The sequence below is a fragment of the Neofelis nebulosa genome, chromosome 11 (genome assembly GCF_028018385.1).
Source record: "Neofelis nebulosa isolate mNeoNeb1 chromosome 11, mNeoNeb1.pri, whole genome shotgun sequence".
Lineage (NCBI taxonomy): Eukaryota > Metazoa > Chordata > Mammalia > Carnivora > Felidae > Neofelis > Neofelis nebulosa.
In genome coordinates, this window is record NC_080792.1 from 8,622,683 (window position 1) to 8,628,682 (window position 6,000).

Below are 6,000 nucleotides of genomic sequence, written 5' to 3' on the forward strand. Positions count from 1 at the left end.
TCTTACCAAGAGCATACTCTTCCTCTCCATTCGTTTATGTAGCAAACATTGGTTTGGGCTGTTAACCCTGGACCGCTCCAGATGCTGGGCAAATATTTAGAGTCACATGGACAGATCCCTTAGGCTGTCACTCAGATCACTTAGGTTGTCTGTTCCATTCACTTGTTGCTATTCCATATACCACGGGACTATGATTTTATATGAAGGCTGATTTAGATTTGCAGATGCCTTAAATACCATTCATTCAGTCCTCTCACAATGCTGTGTGTTAAGCAAAAAATACTTGCCATTTAATAGATGAGGAAACTGAGACTCTGAAACATTCGGTTGCAGAGACACAATTTACAGATTGGTTTTGGGTCTGCAGTAATTTCCATGACCACTAACAGTTCCCATCGTTTATATTATAATCCGTTTCTACAGATCAATTGTGAGGTATTTGAAGTCAGAGATTAGCTTTCCCAATAATAATCTCAGTGCTAACTTAAGGGTCAGGCATGTTTCATAAATCTGGCTTTTAATAATTATATAATGATGATGCTTTTTTTATATACTTATGTAGGTCTTTACAACACCCTACCTAATATGATTTAAATATTCTCCTACAGTTACTTTTGATTCTTAAATTTCTGGTAGAGCTGTGTGTGTTTGTGTATGTGTGTGTGTGTGTGTGTGCGTGCGTGTGTGTGTGTGTGTGTGTGTGTGTATACAATTGATTGTATCCTCAGGGCATTATTTATTGTAGTCACCTAAGCCTCAGACTTTCTGTTAACTAGCAACGTGACTTAGAAATCTGAGTACATTCTTCTTTTCTTTTTTTCAAGAATAATTCATAAGAGGTGCTGTATATATCTACCTAACTCACGTCAAGAACAAAATGTTTCACTGCCCCATTGATTAGAGTGTTCAAGTATTGTCAGCCTGATGCATCCATTATAAAATTTTCCACCAAACTTCTACCTAATGTTTTTCTCAGCTATGGATGATGACTGCACTGATGCATTATTTCATTCAGGATTGCAAAATTGTGATTCTCTAATTTGATTTTATACCTGAATTTATAAGATATTATCTTACAAGACAAAACTTTCCTTTGCAAGATATAGGATTGTCCTCAAATAGATTCCTTATAAGAAAGGCAGGGAATATGCTTGATTCTTAACCCTTATAAATCATTTTTTTAGACATTTTACACAATTTTTAAACAATCTTTTAGAAATATTAAATGTGTTTTAGCCAATACAAAAGGACACCCTCCTTCCTTAGGAATATCATAAAAATGGAGTTTTATGTACATGATGCCGTTCAATCCATCAGAGCCATTGTTCTTTTTGGTGTTTTAATTGCCCCATCTTTGACCAGAAGGAGCTGGCTTCAACTGATATTTTTGTGTTGTTTTCAGGTACCCATGGACCTTAATAGCTTTGTTGTGATCAATCACAAGATATCCCAGGTTCATCTTGTACATTTCCAACTCTAGACTTGGAGTCCATTATTTTCCCTAGGAACCATTGTTTGTTTAATGGGAAATGAAATTCAGTTTCCATAATCTGGTTTAGTAGGATGTTATTTTTGCTACAGATTCTAAGCTTTTCAGTTACAAAGACATAAAATACTTTACTTTAGAAATACATTTCAAAAGAGAAAAATTCTCAATTTTTATGGATATTTCCAATTTAATCACCGGGTTGGCTGATCCCATATTTAAGGATTGTTTTTCTCTTTTGAGATTTTTATTATATAAAATAGTTATACGTTTCCAAAGTCAAACCTACAAAATAAGATATGTGGAGAAATATAGTTCTGATTTTTGTCCCTTCCTCTCTGTTCTCTCCCTCTCTTTTTAGGAAACCATTTTTATTAGTTTTAAGTTTATCCTTCCCTTGTTTCTTTTTGATGATATAAGGAAAGATGTAAATGTTTCTATTTCTGTTTTCTTACACACAAAAAAATAGTATACTATTCCTACTCTAATCACTATAGTAGACAGTCTCTAAAATGGGCCTCCAAAGATGCCCAGTTTTTGGTATAGTGTCCCCTTCTGAATGTGCTGGACTTTTTGACTAACTTCTAGTGAATAGAATGGCAGAAGTAATGGAGTGCCTTTCCTTAATTAGGTTATAAAAAGACTGTGACTTCGATTCAGGTGATCTTTATTGGATTGCTCGCTCTGGGGGAAGCTAGCCGCCACAACATGAAGCAATCTTGTGGAGACACCTATGTGAATAAGCCTGGAGAAAGATCATCTGAAGCTTTCCAACAGCCTGGTGCAGAAGCCCAGAAAGGGATCCTCCCCCGTGAGGGCTTCAGGTGACCATTCGCTGCTCATCCCTGAGATACCGAGTCAGAACCGGCCGTCTAAGCTGCTACTGGTTGCTCAAACATAATAGATGCTGTAATATAACAAAAGTTTACTTTCATCTTTCCATGTGCTAACTTTTGGGGTATTTTTAATGCATAAATGGATAACTGAAATCCATTTTGGTATGTGGAAATAGGGTGCTTCCGTGCCCAAAACTGTAAAATTGGGGCATGGCTTTGGAATCCAACGGTGGCCATGAGAAGGGTGTTAGTGAGGTCAAATTGCAAAGCTTTGCACATTGAGGACGCTGTGAGTGAGACCTTACAGTAAAGTGAGGAAATATTATTGGAAATTGGAAGAGGGGGTATTGTATGTGGTGGCAGGAAACTTAGCCGAACTGTTTCTGAAACTATGTGGAAATTAAAATATGTGCCCACTACTCTGTGTCATCTAATAGATTTCCAAGCAACATGTTGGTGATACAGCTTTCTTGTTGCTTAGTAAAACGAGGGAAGAGAAGGATAAATTGGAGGGGGGGAACCATGAAACAAATAGGAGCCAAGAACTGATGATGGCTTTAAGTGTCCTCAGCCTCTCTAAACCACAACAATGCTAGAATGCAAGAAATGACTTCTGGGCAAGCATTAATCCTGGGCACTGCTACGAAAATGTGGTCTGAAGATAAAAGCCAAGGGTATGACTATAAGATACATATATTTTTTAAGATTTCAGAAAATCAGTTATTTTACAGTCACATCTTTGGCTGTATCTTTAGACCGAATTTTCACAACAGTGCTCTAGATTTAATCTAATAAAATAAAGAGGTTCACAGGAAGCCCACAAAGTTTTCAAAAGGTGTATATATGCAGAAACATTATCAGACCAAGACTTAGAATGAGGGGGTGTACTTGAACTTCCAGTCTTCGACTGGTAGGAAGCAGGCGGAGGGAACAGCCCAGCTGCAAGAAAATGTTCTCCCTTTAAAAGTAAGGATGGCTGTGTTCCTCAAGGAGGAACCAAGAGCCTAGAGAAAAGAACTAAGAATCTTAGAGAAGCATTCTTTGACCTTGAGAACTAATCCAGGAACTCCCCAAATTTCCCATCTGGATTTCGGAATTTTGGAGGACCCATGATTCTATGTGTCTTTTTGAGTCCATTTGGTTTTTTGTTTGTTTGCCTGCTTTTTGGTTTTTTTTTTTTTTAGAGAGAGAGAGAGAGAGAGAGAGAGAGCGCATTCATGTAGGGGAGAGGGGGGAAGGAGAGAGACAGAATCTTAAGCAGCCTTCATGCTCAGTACAGAGCCCAACGTGGAGCTCAGTCTCATGACACTGGGATCATAACCCAAGCCAAAGTCAAGAGTGGGACACGCTCAACCAACTGAGAACCACCCAGGCACCCCTTGAGTCCATTTTGAGGCAGAATGTGTTCAGTGGTTGTACAGTGTTTCTTCCATCATTGCATGTTGGAATCGTGGTGAGCAGATTGCTTGTCTGTTTAGATTCAAAGGTCTACAGTTTGAGAATAAGATTCACAGATGAAAAAAATTGTACCTAAAATACCACACTTGAGGACCCTCACTGACACCAGTGGCCCTAGTGTTTAGATATGTTTCTGTTTCTGGTCTCTTGTTCCTGTTTTTGGATAGTCTCTTAAATATTTTCCCAAAGTAGGTATGTAGATGATACAGTCTGCATTGGTCATGATATGGATTCTTGGGTTTCAATCCAATATCTCTGCGGTCTGTATGTGTTATTCCATAGTCCTTAATTTACATCATGCAGTTAAGAAATGCAAAGCCAAGGGGCGGCTGAGTGGCTCAGTCGGTTAAGCATCTGACTTCCCTCAGGTCATGATGTCGGTCTGTGAGTTTGAGCCCCACATCAGGCTCTGTGCTGACAGTTCAGAGCCTGGAGTCTGCTTTGGATTCTGTCTGTTCCTCCCCCATGCATGCTCTGTCTCTCTGTCTTTCAAAAATGAATAAACATTAAAAAAAATTTTAAATATTTTTAGAAATACAAAGCCAATTTGACTTTTTCTTAATGTGTAAGAAAACTTTCTACCTGAAGCTTGTAAAACTTTCCCTTCATCCTTAAATGAAGGAACATACTAGAATTGTGCCTTATGTGCACTTAAATTCATCCTTATATTCAGGAACATACTCGGATTGTGCCTTATGTGTACTTTCTCAATATGTGGAATTTGCTAACATTGTTATTTTATTATTAATATAATAAAAATAGTTTTTATTATTATAACCATTATTTGTTTAATTTTTTCTACTTATATATTATGCTGTTTTTCCTTTTGGAATTTCTGTTATGTCCTGGACCTAGGCTCTGGTTCTTTTTTTTTTTTTTTTTTTTGCCTTATTTTGTCCATTTCTTCATTTTTTTGGCTCTCTCCTCTGAGACATTCTTTGAATTTGACCTTTCAGACTGTAAACTCATATGTAATCAGTAATATTGCTCTCTTTAAGTCATCTTCTAAATATTAAATTGGAAAATCATATTTATATCTCATGAAAGTCTTTTGTCAGAGTTCAGAAGGTTGTCGCTTAGATATTCTTAGGTGTTCTTGGTGTCCTTTATTCACATGCATGTTCTCCTCTAATAATTGTGCTTCATTTGTTTTGTTCTCATTGCTTTCTTTGATCTCATTGACTTCTGGACACGTCCACTTTTCTTCAATCACTGCTCTCTAGATGTTGGAGACTGATAAGTGTTAACACTCTTGTTCTAATAGAAAGCAAAGTGTTCTCCTCCTTGTAGGCTAGATATGCAGAAGCAGGTTATTATTTCAAATATTTCAAAAGCATGTTGGTATGTATTTGAATAACTGAAGGAGATAAACTGAAACACTACCCTTTGGGTTTTCTCCTACTTAACATAAAGTTTGACTTTTTACTAATTTCTGCCCTCTCCTAAATAGGGTTCAAAATATCAGTTGGGGTGAATTGGTTATTTCTATCACCGTTTTTTCTATTTCAAGAATCTTTTAAGTTTGTTTATTTCTTTCTTTATTTGTTTGTTTTAAGAGAGAGAGAGAGAGAAAGGGCTGGAGAGGAGCAGAGAGAGAAGGAGAATCCTAGGCAGTTTCCACACTGTCGGTGCAGAGCCTGACACAGGGCTCAATCTCACAAACCATAAGATCATGACCTGTGCTAAAACCAAGAGTCAGACCGACTGAGGTCTGACCAAGGGTCATGGACTGAGCCACCCAGGTGTCCCACATTTTTTCCATATCGAAACTAGATCTGGCATTTTGTTCAAATTTATTATCTGATATATTATTTAAGCATCAATAAAGTAATTCGTTTTTCTTAAATGATAGAAGGGAATACTTGTAAATCTCATTTCTAGTTCCCATTAAAACAAGTAAGTAGGTTCAAAGTATTAAATGGTGATATTTAATTATCAAATTTAATTTGGAAGTTTAAAATCTCAATTAATTGGCATACTTGTTAATATACAATACTGACTGGCATACTTACAAGACATATAATTCAAGAACGATAAAGTTACTTAGCTGGAGTTGCATAGATAGCTCCTTAGATTTTAGTGAAATATGTTCAATTTCATAAAGCCAGTAGTTTATTTTCAACCATCCAGGAACTTTTATTTTAATCCAAAGATTTTTCTATAATGGAATGATAGTGTAACTGTCATACATGTAGCAGATATAAAAAAACCCAAACCAGG